Here is a 23,151-nt window from a genome sequence, read left to right on the forward strand (position 1 = left end):
TTCTTTCTTTCTTTCTTTCTTTCTTTCTTTCTTTCTTTCTTTCTTTCCATATTAATAATACCTCACCGGAAATTTAATGGTAAACATCCAAAAATGTTAGGAACAAAATTGCTTATGTAACTAAACAAGTAAGTTCTGAAGATAAAATATTGCAGTTATAGTTGTGACATGAACAGTATTTGCCTTCAGGGATACAGTGGAATGATATTGTCTCCTAAAATATATAGCTTTAGGGCTGGAGAAAAGGCTCTGTTTGTGGTGGGTATAGTGCTTACAAAGCAAGCATCGGGACAGAAGTCTCACCTCAGTGAAAAGTTTCATGTGATGACTGATCCTTGTAATTCCAGTGCTGGAGAAGCAGAGACCAGAAGATTGCTGGGACTTGCTGTAAAAGGAGTTTAGCCTTATCAGGAATCCCCAGAACTTCATCATTACAACTCTTAAATACTGTTTATTTACGATTTGGACAAATACAAAATGACATTTACCTATCTTTACAGTATCATGGTAATTTCACAGTCTGAAATAGTCTTTGTTAGGGCAAAAATGATGGGTCAACAATTAAGAGCACTCATTCTCCCAAAGGACCCAATTCTATTCCTAATATCCATATAGATGCTTGCAACCCTACATAATTCCTGTTGCAGGGCATCCTATGCCCTTTTTGACTTCTGAGGACACAAAATATTCATGCAGTACACAGATGTACACATGAACAAAATACTCATAACTATTAAATATTGATTCATATATATACAATTATTGAGTATTTTGCCTCTCATTTATTTTTGCTTCTTCTCAAATCCCAGCAGTAATAGTTTGACTATCTTATTAGCTTTAATTTTTCTAGAATAACATATAGTTGCAATCACAATATAGCCTTTGCATATTGAATCATTTCATGTACTATATCAATAGATCATGAGATATCTATTATATCTATTGATATCTATTGATATCAATATATCAATAGATGCATGAGAACATCCATTGTAATGGCCCATTCTGCTGCTCCGGTCCGTGGGTCAGGGTCTAGCAAGAGACAGAGTTGGGACAGAGACGGGAAGAATGGAGACAAGACAGGGACTCTGCTCTGGAGACGGAGTCTGCCCGGTTCTCTTCTCAAGTCTCTCCTTTTATATCTCTCCTCAAGTTTCGCCTTTAACCTCGCTTTGAGTCTTGCCTTGAGTCTCTCAAGTGCTGGGATTAAAGGTGTGTGCCACCACTGCCTGGCCTTGATTGAAAGGATCAAGATAATTATCAGAGTGTACTCAGCTGTTGTAGGCTGTTGAAAACAAGTCTCTTGTCAGGGTATATGGCTCAAGATGGCTGCAAAGATGATAGCCGCTTTCTGCTCAGAGTCGGCTCCCAACAATCCATGAGCTACATTTCCATTGAAGCAAATACTGCTGGTGACAATGATTGAAAAACAAAACAAAAAGCTCCTGAAGATGTTATATGTAAAGAGAGGTCAATGAGAATGTTAAGAGTAATGAGGTGTAATGGCAGCAAGTAAAAGCAAGTCCCGTCTTTTCACAGCCAAATGTGGAGGGTAAGAATTCTATGTCATGATGCCATGAATACAGACCAAAACCATACTCCTCCTCCATTCTTCACTTACTGCATAGACAGTTCTTTAGAATTTCTTATTCTCTATAGCTAGAGACTTGTACAGATTCCAAATGTTTTAAGGCTTGTTTCTTTTGAAACAAATTATAACATGAAGATTTATTTTATTGGAAGCACAAGAATATTGGGGATTTATTTAAAGGAAAAATTTCTCACTGGGTTAGTTGACTTACACAAGGAGACCAGAAACTTTATGGCTCTTATCATTCTACATTAGGGAAATATGTCATTGAGAAAGAAACAATTATTGTCTTAAATATCTGTTCTGGAATTCTTAAGAAGTTTACTCAGACTCTGAAATTGCATTATAAAACTACAAACTTGTCATGTCCACATAATATTACTTTATTTGCAATAGCAAGTGAAATTAAAATTAAAAACAAAGAACAAGTGGAGTTCTGGCAAAAAAAGGAAAAGAATAGAAAAAATTTGAAAACTGATGTCTTTACTGGTATGATACTTAACCTGCTACATTCATCAGGAATTAGCAGGGTGGTGATTCAAACATTTGAATTGTGAACAAATCTCAGCTTTTTCACCTCAACTTTTCATTCACAAAGAATTTTGGTTTAACTTAATTAGTTTGTGGCACACTCTCTCACATGCACCCAAGCACACATACACCACACACACACACACACACACACACACACACACACACAAACACAAACGGCAGGCAAAATAGGTTACCCATGAAAGTTTATGTTCACTTCAACAAATATAGAATTCAAATAAGTCTACTATAAACTTTTTCACAGAATTAAAATAAGCTATGATTAACAAAGTAGAAAATAGTATAACAATGTTGTCTCAAAGATAAAATCTAATATGTACAATAATGAATCATAAAAATTCTTTGTTTGAAAAATAATGAATTAGATGAAAATTCGCTAAGAGAAAAAACTTTGCTGAAAGCACTCTATGTTACATAAGAATTGACAAAGACCATATCAGTGATCTAGAAATACATCAGTAAAGATTAAAAAAATAAGCTAAATATAAACAAGAGAGAAGTGTTGACATTGTATTGAAAACTACAATAGTTAAAAATAGCCTAAAATTCTTTCATGTATTGTGTTTAGATTTTGACCTATGAGCTGTTTTTAGAAATGTAACAGAAACGCTATATTCGTTTTTAGTATTTTTCCCTATTACCAACTGTGTAATGTATACCTGGAACACAATCACACACACACACACACACACACACATACAAACACACACACACACACAAACACACACACCACATCACACCATAACAGCTGATCCTGAAAACTTTGAATAATATACACATGGTTAGGTGTATCAAAATACCTACAAATTATACTGGAACAAAAAGGAAGAAATATTTTTTGATGTTGATCATTGCTGCTGCGGTAGAGAGAGAAGCTCACCAACATGACAAGCCTTCACTCTCTGAAGGATCAGAGGGGTTCAGCCTTCTTGGAAAAAAAACTGATCCTGACTAGCTCACTCCATTTACTTTTATTCAATCATTACACAAAATTAATTGAGGCTGGGAAATGCTCCAACTACCAAAGTTATCTTGCCCTTGATGTCCGAGAGAGCAGACAACCCCCACAAATCTCAGTCCCCTTTGACCATGCCTTGCGATAATCAAAAGTAAAAATTCCAAGTTTGCCAGAATCATCTTAGGACCAAGGTTTGAGCAGTTGCAAGCTCTCATATAGCACCAAATGCAGACTTTCCAGGGAGACATTTCTTCAAGATTCAGTCTCAAAACATTTTCTCAGCTTCTACTTTTTAACCCAAACAAAGCACAGGCTTTGTTTAAATATTTCACTCAAAGCCAGACACAAAAGCTTCACTTTCCCTATCACTACAAAGAAAAGCAGTGATAACACGGAAGGAAATAGTGGTTTTATACTTTTCAACTTTGATGCAAATTGCTAATTCATAGATATTCAACAGGACCATAAGAATTTAAGTATGGTAAATACACAGAAACGTGCACAGACACGTCATAGAATAAAGATACAAAACGTGAAAGAAAGGTGCAAGTCATAAAAGCATCAGATTATAAACAGTACATATTAACAAATGTGCTCCAGTGAAAACAGAAGACTGCTTATCATAAACAGTGGCACCCTGAAGGAAGTGGATAACTGGTTCAGTATGCAGAAGTTGAAAGGCTTGTCAAATAAGGATCATAAACTTGGCAAAATTTTCTTTCAAGACAGTGACAAATTATAAGCATTCTTATCAAATCATAAAGCAAAGATCCTCATTTTCAGTAGATATCTAAAAGAAAATCCTCCAGTAATTTCTTGAGTGGAAGAGATTTCGAATCTACAGATTTAAAATGGAAAGATACTGTAATTTCTAGTTGAAAATATAAAATGCTTTAAAATAATCCTCAATAAAATCAAAGTAGGACAATCTGGATTTACAAAAATAATTAACATCTTTTCTTAGATAAGTTAGATAATTATAGAAACAAGACAAATGCCACGCTGGAAAAAAGAAAGCCAAGAGAATTTGAATATTCACTGAATACGTAGAGCAGAAGCTCAGGACTTAATATGAAGGGCTCCTACCTAATGATTTCTTCCATGTTCAAGTATTCCAACCTGGACTGACACTCATCAAGCCTAGGGCTATCTGAAAGCAAACACGTAGAATTTCAGGATGTAAACAGCACAGAAGTCTCAGGAAGTCCCTAAAACCTAACATCCCAAGCTTAATAGTAAGCAATTTGGTTTGGTGAGACTAGCAGATTCTTCAGCCTGTTGAACTAACTATAAATCTGCCAGAGAGCTCTAGGGTTCCAAATAACATCCATTATCAGCAGTACTGGCTACCTTTAAGTCATCCAGAATACTGTAACTCTTTATTCCACAGTAATGTAAGTAACCCCAATAAACTCATAAGTTGGAGTTTGGTAGTATCATTAATATCGTATATCTGTAGTTTCCTCCACAGAGTGAATAGGTATTTCTTTATATCACCTCCAAATACTGTCACGTGACAAAGGCAACATGAATAAAAAACATTGAACTGTAGTTGAATATTTCCAGGAAGCTTTTTAAGATTGAGATATAGAAATGGAAATACTACTCTTTCAAAAACAGGAAGAACATGTGAGGTTTGTTAGAAAAGCCTCGTATATCACAGTTCTTCGTTAAAACACATCACAGAGACAGTTCACAAATAAATATCTAATGAAGATAATTATCTAGTGAAGGAATTATATCAGCCTTCTCTCAAAGTCTATGTAACAAGAACATGGGAATATCAGATATGTCTAGAGAAAAAATAAAAATATGAATTATAACAGCAATTTTGTAACAAGTAATGTTACTATGCAAAAGTTCAGGAAGAATAAATGTTTTGCTATGTTATCAAATACCCATGAAGTTTGTTATCCCTATCCTATCTATTCTAGTTACATTTCTTGTTGCTACTTGAAAACACCTGACAAAGGCAGTATACCAAAAAGAGGTATATTATTGCTCAGAGGTTGAAGTCACTGCCCCGGCACTATGGGAGCGAGGAGAGTAGGAGCATGTGGCAGTTGGTTGCATTGCCTTCATAGGCAGAAGACAGAGATGAACTATGGTAGTGAGCTCACTTTTTATTTTCAGTGGAGGCTACCCAACCATAGCATGTCAGTCACATAATCTACAGAGTAGGCATTCTTTTTTTTTATTTTTTATTGGATATTTTCATTATTTACATTTCCTGATATCCCCTATCTCATCCCCCTCCCTTGCTTCTATGAAGGTGATCCCCACCCACCCACACACTTCTGCCTCCCTCTCTTTGAATTGCCTTACACTAGGGCATCGAGCCTTCACAGGACCAAAAGCCTCTCCTCCCATTGATGCCCAACAAAGCCATCCTCTGCTGCATATGCAGCTGAAACAATGGATTCCTCCATGTGTACTCTTTGGTTGGTAGTTTAGTTCCTGGGAGCTCTGGGGTGCCTGGTTGGTTGATATTATTGTTCTTCCTATGGTGTTGCAAACTTTTTCAGCTTCCTCAGTCCCTTCTATAACTCCTCTGTTGGGAACCACACTGGGGCCTCCGTGCTCAGTGTAATGGTTGGCTGCGACGGTCTGCCTCTGTATTTGTCAGGCTCTGGTAGATCCTTTTCATTATAAACTCCATCAACTTGACAATCAAGAATAACCATTACATGTACAATATAAGGAATTTCAATTTCCTTTTACAACATCAGCGAAGATAATGGATGGTATCTTTAATTTATATTAAGAAAATATACGATGGTGTACGAATTTAAAAGAGGTATTTTTATTTGTTTACAAATAAAATTTATTACAACACAAAATTTACTTAAAAATTATTTTGACTTTTGTATTTAAAAGTTATTAAAATGTATTTAAAATATACCTAAGATACATCTTAAACCTTAAAAATTTAAAAATGAAATTTATTTGAAACAAATTTATTTTTAAATGAAATTTTAACAGATACCCATTTGCTCAAGTGTCAATGACATTTGTGTTTACCTTTATCTTACCGTGTATCAATAAATTTTATATTATTACAAATATTTATTACATTAAATTGTGAAGATATGTTATATAATTACTGTTAACACGTGAAAAGGGTTTAAATCAGATAAATGTGAGTGATAGCATATAACCTCAGATAATACAGTGAGAGTTTCCCGTTTATACTCTGTGTTTATATGAATTTTTCAATTGATTTATTTTGAATATTTTGTATGTATCTCATTTGCCTCTTTTCTCCTCTTTCTTTTTCCTCTAAAGCCTGCAATGTACTCTCAACTTCTTCTCAAATCTATATTTTCTTCAATATTATCGCTCTACTCCCACTTATTCTAAGAAGTGTTACTCATATTTATACATGTTTAGTGTTTATAACTGGAACTGTATAATATCTTAAGGTGTACTTCCCTATAAAAGCGTGACTTTTTCCTCTTTCAGCAGCTGTTAATTGCCTTTAGGTCTTCAATGAGGGGACGAGACTTTAGAAGGTTCCTATATCTGCACCAGAATATCAACAAGTGTTTTCATTGTGCAGATTTTGTTTAGAGAAATATATCTGTCATAAATAAAAGACACTACCTTTCAACAGGCATCCTATTCATCTGGCTTCTACAATCTTCCTGCTCTACTTTCTTACATGTTCCCTTTAGTCATAGATGTAGCAGTTAGATTGTGCATATATCAGTTTGTGCTGGACTCCCTTGGTCTGTTGTTTTCTCTGTGTCTTTATTGGGTTGTGGATTTTTGTGATAATCTCCATATTCTACAGAAAGAAGTTGCTTTGATGAGAAGTGAGAACTATGCTTTCCGGCAGATATAAAATAAGTATTTATAATTATATTTATAAATTATCTTGGTTTAGAAAAGTGGTGGTTGAAAGTATGCCTCCAGTGTTCACTTCCACACCACATTGGCTAAGTCTGTAGAAGAGGCATGAACAAAGATGATGACCTGTCTCATTCACATACATCAAGAAAACCTAAAATATCCCATTGTAAATACAGTAAACAATTTAAATCAATGAAGGTGAAATGATATGGAACCTCGTTTCATTTCTCCTTGTTCATGTAAACACAAATCCTTTAAAATTACATATTGGAACTTCCCACTTATTTTAAGGCATTTCTCTAAGCCATAATCAAAACAAATAAGGCAAATTACATTATATCATTTGGTACAATAAAAACACCACGAATCAATGATTTAAGAACATTCTCCTTTTCATATTAAACCTAGATAATTAAAATGAAGCATCTAATTTTACAGTTCTCATATTGGAACATGTTCTTCAATAGTACATTGTGCTCATGTACTGAGACAGGATTTCTGTACGTGTTTGCTACAGCCTTTGGAAAAGTAAAATAAGTGGCTGAATGTTTTGCTGATGTGATAGGGAACAGGGAGAGCCTTTTGGTGCTGTGGACCTTTGTGATCCTATTGAAGGACATCTGGAACTGACTTGCCTGGTGTACTACAAATCATGAGAAAGCCACTGGAAAGACATAGGTTATATAATAAGGAAGAGGAGAATGAAGAACAAAAGACATTTATTTGGAATCAAAAAAGGTACAAAATGAGACAGAAATACAGAAAGGGAATGGGAACAATAAGAAAGACTGCTTTAAATCTGAATATAGAGAAATATAATTTAAATATTATTTACCATGTTCTTAGTTTGTAAGTGATGCTTAAGGTGTGTGAAAGTCTAGAAATGCTATGAGGTTTAATTTCATTCAATCTAGATACTAGATTAAAATCAATTCAAATCATATATTTCTAAGAAGAAATTAAGTCTTAAACTTCTAACATGACCATGTACTAACAAAAGGAAAAGTGACAGCAGTAACTTCAAACTTTTTAGAGACCAGTGACATGATTCAGTGAGTACAGGCATTTGTCTTGAAGCCACACAAACCGAATCTGAGCCACAGAATACATCTTAATATGCAATGAAAACATAGAAAAAAGTTACATCAGTCATGAAAAATCATGTAGCCTAGACAAAGACCCAGGGGATAAAATAAGAAATTACACATTTCTTAGAAAGTTGGAAATTGAAAAAAAATATAGAACCACTAAAAGCAGTTCTCACTGTGAAGTTTAAAGCTATGACTCTCTTTTTTAAATAAATCACAAATAATTATTTTGATTATATACCTGAAGGTCTTAGACTCAGGGAATGGAATTCTAGGGTGCTGAGGCAGAAGTAGGTGGGAGGATAGGGGAGCACCCTCATAGAGGCAAGGGGAGGGTGATTGGATAGGGGGTTTGTGGAGGGAAAACCTGGAAGAGGGATAACATTTGAAATGTAAATAAAGAAAATAACCAATAAAAAAGAACAATAAATAAAAAGAAAAAGAAACACTAAAGTTAAGATAGAAATTAAGGACTGAAGATTAAAAATAATATAATGAATCAAAACCATAAAGTTAGCCAGGCAATGGTGGTGCATGTCTTTAATCCCAGCATTTGGGAGGCAGAGGCTGGTGGATTTCTGAGTTCTAGGCCAGGCTGGTCTACAGAGTGAGTTTCAGGACAGCCAGGGCTATACAGAGTAACTCGGTCTCAAAAAACAAACAAACAAACAAACGAAAATGTTAGTCAATATAATTCAATCATAATTGACAAATAGAAAACTAGAAACCAAGAATGAGATTAAATGTAATAAATTTGCAACCATCAATGAAATGTAAGTGACCATTATGGGATTTTTTTAAAAAAAAATACTTACATTCCAAGAAATTACAATTTTCAAAGCATGTAAAACAGCAATTTTAAAATCAAGTTTACCTTATATGCATCGTTTGTCTGCAGGTCTGCCTATGGGACACATATAACTTGAGCCTGCAGAGGCCAGAAAGGGTTACCAGTTCCCTTGAACTGGAGTTACAGATAGTTGTAAATTGCCATCTATGTTCTGGATATTGAATCTGAATCCCCTGGAACAACAGTTACTGTTCTTATCTCCTCAGTCATTACTCCAGCCCAAGAATAGAAAGATCTTAAGAAACATATTGTAAACAAATAGAAGTGCGCAGATATCAGCTAAATAAATAGAACTAAAAGAAGTGATGAGACTGAAACTGTAATAGAGACTTTCCTCCAAAGTGAAAGCCAAAAAATGGAAAGACTCACTATTAAGTGTTTTAACAAATGATTTTCTCAGAGTAGCCTGGAGACATGGCTCAATGTTCAATAGCATGAAGCTGTTTAGGTGTGGGTTCCAGGTTCCATTCCTAACAAAATAAAATGTTGTCTCCCAATGGCTTGTCACTCCACTTTCTATAGACTCCAGAAACTATAGACTCTTTGTCTGATCAACATTCAGGTAAGATTCATCATTACAACACTTGAATATTGAATTTAATAGCACATTGAACAGGATATATATATAGTGATCAGATTAAATCATTTATAGTTATTCAAAGTTTTTCAATTTACACAACTAAACATATTCAATATAATAATTCAAATATAAAAGCAAGCCAACTAAACATTTCAAATGTGATAATAGAAACCTGGGACAAATTTCAACATCCTTTATAATAAAAGCAATGAAGAAACTCAGATCACAAGTTTCATATTGTAATATAATAATCTTGTATACAATAAATTAACAGGTGACATAATGGATGGAGAAAAATTAAAGTAAAACATTTGTATAAGAATATTGACTGTATATTTACTTCTAATCAGAGTAATAGGACATGAAAAACAGAAGCAAATAAAAAAATTAAAACAGGAAAGAAGCAAATTTGACATATAATGTTATGATATAAGAACAATAATGTGTGCCCTATAAAACGCTTACACATGATAAACCCTTTAAATAAAGTGATAGAATGAAGTCAAAATACAAAATCAATTGTTGCCATGTCCTTTGAAATAACACAGTGAAATTACTTATCTAAAGTTATCTAATCCCTATCATAATTCCAAAGCCATGGTATATAGAAAAAAATCATAAATTAATGTGGACACACAAAGAAATCTAAAACTGACAAACTTGTGCTTAGTAAAAACAGCAATATTGAGTGTATCACAATTCTTGATTTCAAATTATACAGCAAATGTATACCAACTCATACAGCAGGCACAGGCACAAATATAGGTACATAGACTAACAGAAGAGAATGAATGACTCACAAATATTGTTAAGTTACATGCATCTTATTCTTAATTATGAACCAAAAATTGGATGAGAAATAAATGAACCCAACCAATAAACCTTGCTGGATGGTGTGCATTTCTACTCATAGAAAGCCTGTCTCTGTTCATATTTATCACCCTGCACAAGAATAAATTTCAAATCGATCAAGCTCTTTAAAATTTGAATTTCTGAAGAAAAAAATAATGAGAAAATTCTTTCAAGATATAAATATAGAGGCCCGGATTTTCTGAACAGGACACATTATCTGAGGAAATAATAACAAGAATGGATAGATTGTTTTGGATCAAATTAAAAGATTCTGCACAAGTGAAACAACTGTTGAGGTACAGAGTAGTCAATGAACAAACTATGAATACCCTTAGGGTATAAGAACTGAAAAAATAACAAAAAGAACCTTACCACCAATTGATAATTGAGTTGATCAGTTCTTTCAAGATGAAGAGTAAATGTCAATACCCGAAATTATGTTTAATGTTCTCAACCATTTGAGAAATATATACAGAAGCTACACTGAAATTTTATTATAATTAAACCAAAAATACACAGTACAATCAAACTACTACTACTACTACTACACACACACACACACACACACACACACACACACACACACATTCTTGTTCAGAAAGCTTCCTCCTGGAGGGTTCAGGCTTGCAATTCTGATACTGCAATTCGCGCATTCAGAAGAGAAGCGAAATTCCAAGTAGTTTATGTTGGCGCCCTGCATTCAAAAGAAGAGAGCATGTGTAAAAAGAGCATTAAACATTCTTAGGTAAAGTAATGCGAGTGTAACATTAAAGGGTAGCCACCTGGTGATTGCTGGGACACTAAGGGAATCATCATCAACATGCCATTGATGCGAAACACTTTTGATCCAATGAAATCAAAATGGTACCTTAATTTGTGGTCTCTTTCTAGTAGTGTGTAGTACAAGGATAATCATGAGATAAACATTACATGGTTCCTAGGGCATCACACAGATAAAATCTGAGTAACATTTCAGCAAACACATCACAGCTTACAAGATAATAAACTCTAAGAAAGTCATAGAAGAGAAGAGCATAATAGTCCCTAGCAACTAAATACACTGTTTTTTTTTTTTTTTTTTTTTTTGGATGGATTCTGGAACACAACAGCCTCAAGCATATACTTAGGAAAATGCAGTAAATATAGACTGCAGTTATTAATAAGGGCTTGACACTGGCTCATTAACTCTGACACATTTATCATATAAATTTATATAAATTTAAGCATTCTATTTCGCTATGCAACATTTTTGGAAACATACAACTAGTATGGTTTGTTTGTGTGTGTCTGTGTGTTTGTGTGTGTGCATGTGTGTGTGTGTGTTTGTGTAGATGGAGATAGAGACAGAGAGAGAGAGAGAGAAGAGAGAAAAGAGTAGAAAGAAAAGAGAAGAGAGAAGAGAGACTATCTATTCATATGTAGAGTCAGTGTTTCCTTAGCAGTTTTGCTACTTAACAATCAATGGAATTTTGTTCTCCATTTAATAAATCTTTAACTTGATTTTTCATATGTAAAATAATATGAACAAAAAACCTGTATTGATTTTCACATCTCTAAGGAACAAAAATTTAATATTAACCACTACAAGTTAAAGTGCACTTATTCAATAAAAATCAACATATATCTGAGAAAAATGCTTAGTTTAATGAACACAAATAAGTACCTGAGGGTTCACTGAAAATATTTGTGTTATAATGTCAACAATATGCTTTTATCTGTTCCTCAAGAGACTGTGAGAGAGGTACCTATTATACTTTAAGAAATATTCAGCCTAAACTAAATGAACTCACTAAGCGAATGTATGTGTGATGATACAATCAATTTAAAACTATTAAAGCAAAAAAGAGAAGAGAACTAAGGAGTCATTTTTAAATCCAATGTAATCTTAGTATATTGGAATATACCTGTAATATCATCATGCCAGAAAAGGCAGGAGGATTTTGGATTATAACATAGCCTGTGCGAACTCGAAACTCTAAAATAAGAAAGTAACAAATAAAATTTAAAATAAGTAGAATATTACATATTGGTGTATTTTTTATTATTTCTCTAAATACCCAGAATGGGTTGATGGTTGTATTTATAATTTTGAGAAATTATTTGAAGATATTTTATATATAATTATGTTTAAAATTATAAATATATGATTGATATTTTTATTCTAACAAAGTATGTATTTGTTTGCAATACCTTTATCCCCTATAACATTTTATTCTCTGATGCCATAATTTCTTTCAGAAATATCCATTTCTAAGATAATACACATTTCTGTAGTTTTTAAGCAAATTGTTTTATTAAAAAGTTCCTTAATTTTTTTTTAGTGAATTTTCATGGGCTGCTTTCAAGTATATGAAATAACAATTAGAAAATATTTTCAAAACTAATTGTGATTTCATTAATCTTTAGGATTAAATCCAAATACCAATGGCATTGCTTTTGTTCCTTTCCAGAAAAAATAAGTTAAAATTCTATTGCTGAAGATACCATACAATCTGCATATAGGACAGGACTTGGTTTTATTGATCTGAATCTCACCGGAAAGACTCCTTCAGGATGTCTAGCTTTCATAGTATCTAAAGATGCTATGCAAGATGCCTAAGGAGAACAGTAATGAATAGTCTTATCTTGCTGTAAGCCTCTGAACACACCAATGACCAACAAGAGAAGATATTCCTAAAAGCGCAATAGTAGCACTATTTTTGGAGAAGACCTATCCCTAGCTTTAAGACTTGCTCATTAGGAGGTTTCTCAGGCCTGGGACTGAAATCTTAGCCAGGTGAGCTCATGGAACCTAGAGTAGAACCTATCACTACCACATTCTTGAGCTAGGTATCTTTAGAAATGATGGTTTTATGATGATAATAATACAAGTTGAAATCAAACATGATCAAGGTACATAATTGTAAACTATTTAAGTTAGGAAAGATGATAGAAATACTTTATCTAAATTCCTAAGTATGATGAACTAGATGTTATAAGTGTATACCATATCTTATAATTTACATAATTGTTATTACTGGGTACAGTTTAGTTTGGAGAGAAAAGAGTCTTTTATTGGACTAAAAAAGGGGTTGTTGAAGTTTTTGTCTTTTGCTGTTATTGTAGTACCAAGTGCTGGCCAACAAGATCTGGAGTCTAAACTTAGTTTCTGAGAACCTGTCCCTAGTTAGTACTGATTGGTGACTAATGATACCAGTAGCTGATAGTTGGAGAGAAGAGATATATGTGGGATTTAGGTTTCTAGGGCTTGAGACCATGAGGCAGAGGAAGGAGGAAACGGGGAAAATCATCCATGCCTCAGGAGAGTGTGGAGGAGAGGAGAGAAGGGATTCCATGCCTTAAGAATGTGCAGGAAAGGGAATCAGAGCTGACATGTAAAGGGGCCAAGTGAATGTTGCCCAAAGGGCTGCTCAATTGGTTGGGTCAAGAGCAACCAAGATGGAACCTAGAAATTAGTAAATTGTGAATCTCAGTCAATGGTGGGAAGTAAATTCTAAAAGCAAGGAGGTTAGGCACTTGTCCAGCTATCGTGCTGCTTAAGACATACTAAAATAGAAAGGTTGTCTGTGTCTTTCATTCGGGAACAAAACCATTTAGGCGAGTAGTAACCCCGTGCTGAAATTTATTCAAATAATAATACTACACTGGTAATATAATGCCTCCCAGATATTTATATGCATCAAAAATCATCACATTCCTCTTCTGTGTGAACAATGGAGCAGTTGCTGTACATTAAAACCATTGCACACAATATATAAAATCTATCTGAAGAAATAAAAAAATGAGCACTAAGAAATTACATTCCATGATATTGGTGCAGTATTATTTTGTGAATTACTTTTTATAATTTGACGTTTTCTTATCTGTAGGAAGCTAAAAATAAAGGTTAGAGTAAAAACAAAGGAAATGTCATATTTTTCAGGCTGCTTTCTTATTAACTATGATCTAAATCAGATTTGAATCATCATCTATCACATAGCAATTGCAGAGATAAAAAGTATTTTCATATTTGTCATGATTTCCTTCTATGTCGCATGAAAATCTTACCTATAGTATATGATCTTACCAAAGTTTAAATAAGCACCAGAAAGAAAAATATCACATATTATTTTTATTATAATAGAAATAGTTATTCCTTTTTAAATAGTCATTTAGGAAAGTACACTTTTAAACGTTCTTTTTATATTTAGTTACTTATATTTATGCTTTTTTTCTTTTGAAATAGATTTTTTTATATAGCTCTGCCACTCTCTTGCCTGGGCCTCTTCAATAGTTGGACTATGAGTGTGTGCCACCATAGTTGTAGAATTTAGAGATTTTTAGGGAATATGAATGAAATGAGAACAGATATTACTTTGAATGCAAAGAAATCATGGGAGCCCCCTAAAACAGATCCATATAAATTTCAAAATAATTTTAACATACAAACAATTTCAAATACTGTAATTGCTGTCAAATAATTTTGATATAAGTAATCATTTCGATGGACTTGATAAATTATTTGCATATTCGCATACAAGTAAATTATCAAATATGAGAAAAGTGTGTTAGTATAAAAATAATGTTTTATAATTACAATTTGGTTGGGAATAGCCTTTCATTTGCGTTTTCATTTACATGAAAGGTTAAAACAGATGCTACAAACTTACTTGTAATCCTCAAGAGCAAAGGAAGAATGTGAATATTCAGAAAACACAGATGGTCAATCAATTACAGTAGCCCAATCTCAAAAATAACCAGCATTGAGTATAATACCCAGTGGGAAATCAGAAATTAAGAACAGTTGCTTTGTAGTAATATTTGTTTAATTCTGAGGGTAATTTTAAAGGTAATATATATGCATCAAGATTTTTTTAAAAGAAAAAGCAAGCATGTATCTGGTTTAGAGTACTTCCTGCTGATTAAGAGTTTCTGTTGAGTTCCTTGGGACAAGTCTGATCTTCGTGGTCAGGATAAATTCAACCAACAATCCAGTAAACAGCAAATAACAACAGCCACGGCAGAAGGAGTAGTAGCAGGGGCAGCCACCCAGCCTCTCAGAGTGCTGGCATTTTTATACCTTCGGAAGGGTTCCCAGAATTCCAAAAATAATGTTCAGCTGGCAAAATCACGCCCCTGACAGAGCAGAAGACAAATCATAACTGTGTGGACAGTCTGAAGCAGTCCAATAACTTATATTCCAACTTGGGATTAAAACAAAACATACTCACATAACATTTCTGTGTTATTAAAAACAAACAAGCAAAGAAAAACAAAACAACAAAACAAAAATCTCAATATAGATGTGAGCAATGGCTGGCATATTGAATTATACTATTATATTCATAGGATAAAGTATTTGAGTTAATAATGTAACAGATCTCCAAAATAGGGTGAACTTGCTTTCTAATCATGTTTTGTCTTAATTTTTGTCTTTAATATACTCAGATATATTGGTGATCTCTGAACAACATTCAGATCATTATGATGTTAACAGAACTAAACAAAATATATATGATTCATTGTAAGCACAGCAGTGTATATTTACAGTAGTAATGTCAAATTTCACAAAAATATCTATAATCAAAGAAAAAGTACAATGTTTATTGATAGAATCCACAAAGGAATCATTTATATTTACAAAACTTAACCAAAGACACTTCTTTCTTCTGTTGTTTTAATTAACAATTTTATTTGCTTACATTTCAAACGCTATCCTTTTTCCATGTTCCCCCTCAACAAAATTCCCACCCAATCTTCATTCCTTTTGCCTCTAAAAGCATGCTCCCCCACCTACCAACCCATTCCTGCCTCACCCCTCTAGCGTTCACCTATGCTGGGGCATCAAGATTCCACCAGACCAAGAAGCCCCTGCCAGATAAGAACTTCATGCTCTGCTACATATGCAGCTGGAGTCATGGGTCCCCCCATGTGTATTCTTTGGTTGATGATTTAATCCCTGGGAGTTCTGAGGAGTCTGGTTAATCGATACTGTTGTTCCTCCTATGGGGTTGCAATCCTCTTCAGCTCCCTCAGTCTTTCTCCAAACTCCTCCACTGGGGTCTCAGACTCAGTTTGATGGTTGGCTGTGAGCATCTGCAACTGTCTTAGGTGTTGGCAGAGCCTCTCAGTGGACTGCAGTACTAGGATCCTCTCTGCAAGCACATCTTGGCATCAGTAAGTGTCATGTTGGGGTTTGATGTCAATGGATGGAATGGGTCCCTAGTAAGGCTTTAAGAGCCTTCTTTGTAGTCTAAAAGATTGTTTATTGTAAGTCAAAAGAAGGAAGTTGAATTGGCTTATATTATGTTTAGCTGCACCCGCTGATGCATTTGATGAGAAATATTATTTATGAGAAACCAAATAATGTTATATATATTTTTTGTGTGGATTAAATTATTTAAAGCACAAATGTAATTTTAAAATGTGAACACCAAATGCGAGTTTGAAAATATGAATTTATGTGACTAGCAGCTTTATATTATCAATATAGTATAGAGCAGAAGCTACTTGTTAAATGGGAATATATATTTAAAAAACTTAATAGTATTTATTTATTAAATTTTCATACACTTATAAAATGCACACTGATCATATCCATCCACCAGTACTTCTCTCCAATCCTCTCAGTATCCCCACCTTGTCTCCTTCCAAGCTTCATGTCAATTTTTTTTTATTGCAATTAATAATCCCAAATCTAATTAGTGATGTCCATATGTGCATGAATATGAGATCATCCACTAGGACATGGGCAGTTTACCAGCAACCACATGGGATTATCTCCCAATAAAAGCATCTAAGGTTGCAATTATTGTAAAGTTAAAATATATTGCGTATACCAACTCCTGAACACTACATCCTATCCTAGTCTTACATGATTGAGTTTCAAAAACAAAAACAAACAAACAAACAAAAAACCAACAACAAAAAATCACAAACTTAAACATGCTTGAATTAAAAAAAATAAGATTTCAGTAGGGCACTCTCATCTAATATAAAACCTACTTTATGCTTTTTAACAAAGATGAAATGGATGGTTTTCTAGACAGATACCACATACAAAAGTTAAATCAAGAGGAGACAAACTATCTAAACAGGCCCATATCCCATAAGGAAATAGAAGAAGTCATTAAAATACTCCCAAGCAAAAAAAGCCCAGGGGCAGGTGGATTTAGTGCATAATTTTACCATACCTTCAAAGAAGATCTGATACCAATATTCCTCAAACTATTCCATAAAATGGAAACAGAAGTAACACTACCTAATTCATTCTATGAAGCCACAATTACTCTTATACCTAAACCACACAAGGATCCTACAAAAAAAAGAGAACTCCAGACCAATCTCGCTTATGAATATCGATGGAAAAATACTCAAGGGAATTCTTACAAACCGAATCCAAGAACACATCAAAACCATCATTCACCAGATCAAGTAGGCTTTATACCATGGATGCAAGGTTTGTTCAATATATGAAAATCCATTAATTTAATCTACTATACAAACGAACTCAAAGAAAAAAATCACATGATCATCTCCTAAGATGCAGAAACAGCATTTGAAAAATACAACACCCCTTCATGTTAAAAGTATTGGAGAGCTCAGGAGTTCAAGGCCCATACCTAAACATAATAAAAGTAATATACAGCAAACCCAGCAATTTGAAATTAAATGGAGAGATACTTGAAGCAGTCCCACTGAAATTGAGGACAAAACAATCATTGTATGCTCATTCTGTTTATGGTTCTAGTGTGTTGACATTATGTGTATAGTATGCATTTATGCCATTATGTACATTGATTTTTCTGATTTAAAATTCAATTCTTACATCTTGATTGCAGGTTATCCTCTCTCCTTTCCTCCCCATCTCTCCTCCCCACATTTCCTCACCACAAATCCACTCCTCCTCCTTTCCCTCCAGAAAAGAGCAGGCTTCACAGAGATATCAATCAAACATTTCATATCAAGTTATAGTAAGACAAGGGACCCCCTTCTCATATTGAGGCTGTAACAAGGAACCCAGTAGGAGGGAAAGGATCCCCCAAACAGGAATAAGAGTCAGAGACAGTCCCCACTTTCATTGTTAGAAATCCCACAAGAACACCAAGCTACAGAACAGTAACATATGTATGTGCAGAGGGCCCATATCAGACTTATAAAATCTTGGTTATTGTCAGTTCAGTCTCTGTGAGCCCCAAAGAGCCCACATTTGTTCTGTGGGCTGTATGTATTCTTGTAGTGTCCTTAACCACTCTGGTAACCACCATTCTTCCTCTGCCTCTTCTTCAGAAATCCCTGAAATCTGTTTTGTATTTGGCTACTGCATCTGCTCATGTCTGTTGCTGAATGAAAGCTCTCTGATGATGATTGTGATAGGTTCCAGTATATTAGTATAGTACAATACCATTATTACGTAGGAATCATTTTATAGGCTTTAGTTTGTTTGTTTGTTTGTTTGTTTGGTCTATCCTAGGTCTCTGGGCTATCCAGACTCTTGTTCCTGGCCCTCCATGCATTGTCAGGCATGACTCTGTTGAGGGACATCTAAGCTGTTTCAAGTTTCTGGTTATTACATAAAGAGCTGCTATGAAAATAGTCAAGCATGTTTCCTTCTGGTAGTATGAAACATACTTTGGGTATATAACACAGGAATGGTATATTTGGGACTTAAGCTTGATCAATTTTATAGTTTTCTAAATAACCTCCACATCAATTTTTAAAATGGCTGTATAAGTTTTCACTCGAACCAATAATGGAAGAGTCTTGCTCCAAATTCTTGCCAGCACAAGCTGTCACTCACTGTGTTTTTAATATTAGACATTCGGACTTGTGTAAAATGGAATCCCAGGGTCACTTAGGTTTGTTTTTTCCTGATGATTAAGGATATTGAACATTTCTTAAACGTTTCTTGACCATTTGAGATTTATCTATAGAACATGCTCTGTTGAGATATGTACCACATTTTTAAATTGGATTTTTCAGCTTGTTGATATCTAGTTTTTTCAGTTCTTTATATATTTTGAATATTAGGTCTCTGTCAGATTTCGAATTTGGAAACTCTTTTCTTGTTGTGTAGGCTGTTGTTTTGTCAAGTGACATTGTCCTTTGCTTTACAGAAACTTTTCAATTTCATAAATCTAATTCATTATTTTTTGATCACTGTGTTGTTGTTATTGATATTCCACCCAGAAATGTTTCCATTCTGAGTGTCAGTATATTCAAAGCTATTCCATACTCTCTATTGTATCATGTTTAGTGAATCTGGGTTTAGTGACTTTCCTTACCAACTTGGAGGTGAGTTTTGAGCAAAGTGATAGATATTGGTCTATTTGCATTCTTCTACATGCCAACATTCAATTAGACCAGAACAATTTATCGAAGCTGATTCTTTTTTTCCATTGTATATTTCTATCTTCTTTATTAAAAACCACTATGAGTTTTCTTCTTAACACTGCTTCCATTGTGTCCCATAATTTTAGGTTGGTGTGACTTTATTTACACTGAATCCTATGAACTTTTTCATTTCTTCTTAATTTCTGATTTGACCTAATAATTGTTAAGTAGAGATTCATTTAGTTTCCATGAGTTTGTAGGATTTCCAAAGATTCTGTTGTTGAAATCTAGCTTTAATTCATGGTTATCTAATAGGATACAAGGGTTTATTTTAATTTTCTTTTTGTTGAGACTTGATTTATGACAATTTGGTCAGTTTTGGAGAATGTTTCATGAGGTACTGAGAAGAAGGTGTATTCTTTTGTGTTTGGGTGAAATGTTCTATAGATGAGGCTTAGATCCACTTGGTTCATAACATTGGATATCTCTAGGATATCTCCATTTAGTTTTGTTCTGTATAACCGGTCTGTTGGTGAGAGCGGGGTATTTATGTCTCCTGCATTCAAAGTGTGGGGTTCATTGTTTGATTTACACTCTGGTAGTATTTTCTTTACAAAGATGGGCGCCCTTGTGTTTGAGACGTAAATGTTAAAAAATTAAAAAAAAACATTCGTTTTGATTTGTCCTTTGATGAATGTGAGATATCCTGTTGTGTCCCTTTTGATAAACTTTTGTTTAAAATCTAGTTTGTTATATATTAGAATGACTACACATGCTGTTTCTTAGGTCCACATGCTTGGAAAAATCTTTTTCAAATCATTAACTCTTAGGTAATGTCTATTTATAATGTTGAACTGAGATTCTTGTATGCAGAAGAAAAAGAATGGATCCTAGCTTCACAGCCATTGTGTTAGTGTGTATCTTTTTATTGGAGAAATAAGTTTGTTGATATTGAAAGACATCAAGGACAAATGATTGTTAATTGCTTTTATTACATTTTTGTTGTTGTTGTTGTTGGTGGTGGTGGTGGTGGTGGTGTGTGTGTGTGTCTTTCCTAGGGTTTTTCTGGTGTTAGATTATTTATTGCCTGTATTTTCATGGTTGTAGTTTATTTCTTTGCATTAGATATTCTTCTATAACCTTCTGTATGTGTGTGTCTGTGGATAGACATTATTCAAAGTATATGTTATCATGATCTATCTTATATTCTCCACCTAGGGTGAGTAAATGTTTTGTTAGGTATAATAGCCTAGGCTGGCATCTGTGCTCCCTTACAGAGTGCAATACATCTGATTATGCCTTTCTGACTTATAGAGTTTCGATGAAGAAACTGAGTATAATTCTAACTTCCTTTATATGTTACTTGGATGTTTCCACTACAGCTTTCAATATTCTTTCTCTGTTCTGTGTATTTAGTATTTTACTATGTGTTTAAAGGATGTTCTTTTTGTGGTTCAATCTATTTGATGTTCTGTAAGATTCTTGTGCTTTTATAGACATATCTTTTTTAGGTTAGGAAAATTTTCTTCTGTGATACACTTTTTTTTTTAGGGTTTGTTGTTGTTTTTGGTGTTGATGTTTTGTTTGTTTGTTTGCTTTCGAGACACTGTTTCTCTGTATTGCCCTGGCTGTCCTGGAACTCACTCTGTAGACCAGGATGGCCTCAAACTCAGAAATCTGTCTTCTTATATCTCCCAAATGCTGGGGCTAAATGCATGCGCCACCACTGCCCTGCTCTTTTGTGATATTCTTAAAAATATTTTCTGGGCTTTTCAGTTAGGATTCTTCTCCTGTTTCCATCCCTATCATTCGTAGGATTGATATTCAATGGTGTTCCAGATGTCCTAGATGGTTTATGTCAGGGAAATTTTTAGTTTTAACAGTTTCATTGGCTGATTAGTCTATTTCATCTTTTATATCTTCTATGCCTGAAAATTTTCACTTCTACATCTTGTATTCTGTTGGAGATACTTGTGTCTGTAGTTCTTGTTCACTTACATAGATTTTTCATTTCCAGAATTCCCCAAGTTTGTGTTGTTTATTGATTCTTTTTCTGGTTTTAGGTCTTAACCAGTTTTATTTATTTCTTTCAACTGTTTTTTTCTTGGATTTCTTTATGGGATTTATTCATTTCCTTTAATTTCTTTTTATCTTTTCCTGGATTTCTTTTTTGTTTGTTTGGTTTGATTGTTTGTTTGTTTGTTTTGTTTTGTTTTTTTGAGACAGGGTTTCTCTGTGTAGCCATGGCTGTCCTGGAACTCACTCTGTAGACCAGCCTGGCCTTGAACTCAGAAATCTGCCTGTCTCTGCCTCCCAAGTGCTGGGATTAAAGGTGTGTGCCACGACTGCCCGGCTTTTTCCTGGATTTCTTAATGGAGATTTATTCATTTCCTCTTTAAAAGATTTCTAAAAAGTTGTTTTTAAGATATGTGTATTAGTTATATTGGAATATTCAGGGTTAGCTGTTGTAGGATGAATTAATTCTGGTGGTGACATGATGCCTTAGCTATTGTTAAATTTGTTCCTACACTGATGTCTTAGAGTTTAGGTTTGTGATGATTATAGGTCCAAGTGCTAAGTTTTGAGTTTGTCTTTAACTCAAAGACTTCTGGATAGAATTGCCTGTGGTCAAGTAAAGGGAACCTACCCGAGATGGATTCTGGAATTCTGGAAGCAAGTTTGTCCTCTAGTAAAGTTGGAGGTCCTCTGAGGTTCTGTGTGCCAGTGTGACCATGGGTGGAACATTGGACTTTCATTGGAGGTATGAGTCATATAGGGTAAAGAAGAGAAGAGGGAGTATTGCGGGAAGGCTGGGCAGGCTCAGAGGGAATGTTTGTGGCCCATAGTTGGTAGCCTTAGCCGCGGATCTCAGTCTGGTGCTGCCTCTGGAAGAACAGGAGGCTTTTATCAGATGTGTGGAAACAGGGTAAGATGACTTGGGCTGTGGTTGGGTGCTGATTTGGCCTGTGCTAAAGCAGAGGGCTTCCCAGTCTTTCACTTTGAATCAGACTTTCCTTATGCCTCATGTTCACAGTGCTAAGAGAAATTTACTGTATGAGAAACTGAGCATCGTTCTGTTCAGCTGTAGTCCAGATAAGTCCCACTGCCAATACTGCTACAATACTGTCAGTTCTGTTACAGCATTCTGGAATATCAAATTTGGGTCGTGTCACCACCGATGTTACTGTATATGAAGATAGATTAAATGAGGTGTTGAGATTAAATGAAGCTTTATATTTGAACCTGATTGAATTAAGTACTCATTCAATCTTTACACTTCTTCAATAAAAGGTACCCTGTCATCACTGGGAGTGGACCAAACACCAGAAGCAACATCCAGTCCCATATTGGTTCTGGAGTGAAGCCTTCCATAGGTGTGGCACAATACTTTTCTCTTTTTTAAGTCGTAGGATGAAAACTGTGGGCCTGGCTCAATAGAATACTATATCCTTTTGAAAATTAAAAAACAAAAACAAAAAACAAAAAAAAACATATAGCGTTTGCTTTTGGGTAGAA

The sequence above is a fragment of the Grammomys surdaster genome, unplaced genomic scaffold, assembly GCF_004785775.1.
Source record: "Grammomys surdaster isolate TR1022 unplaced genomic scaffold, NIH_TR_1.0 171, whole genome shotgun sequence".
Lineage (NCBI taxonomy): Eukaryota > Metazoa > Chordata > Mammalia > Rodentia > Muridae > Grammomys > Grammomys surdaster.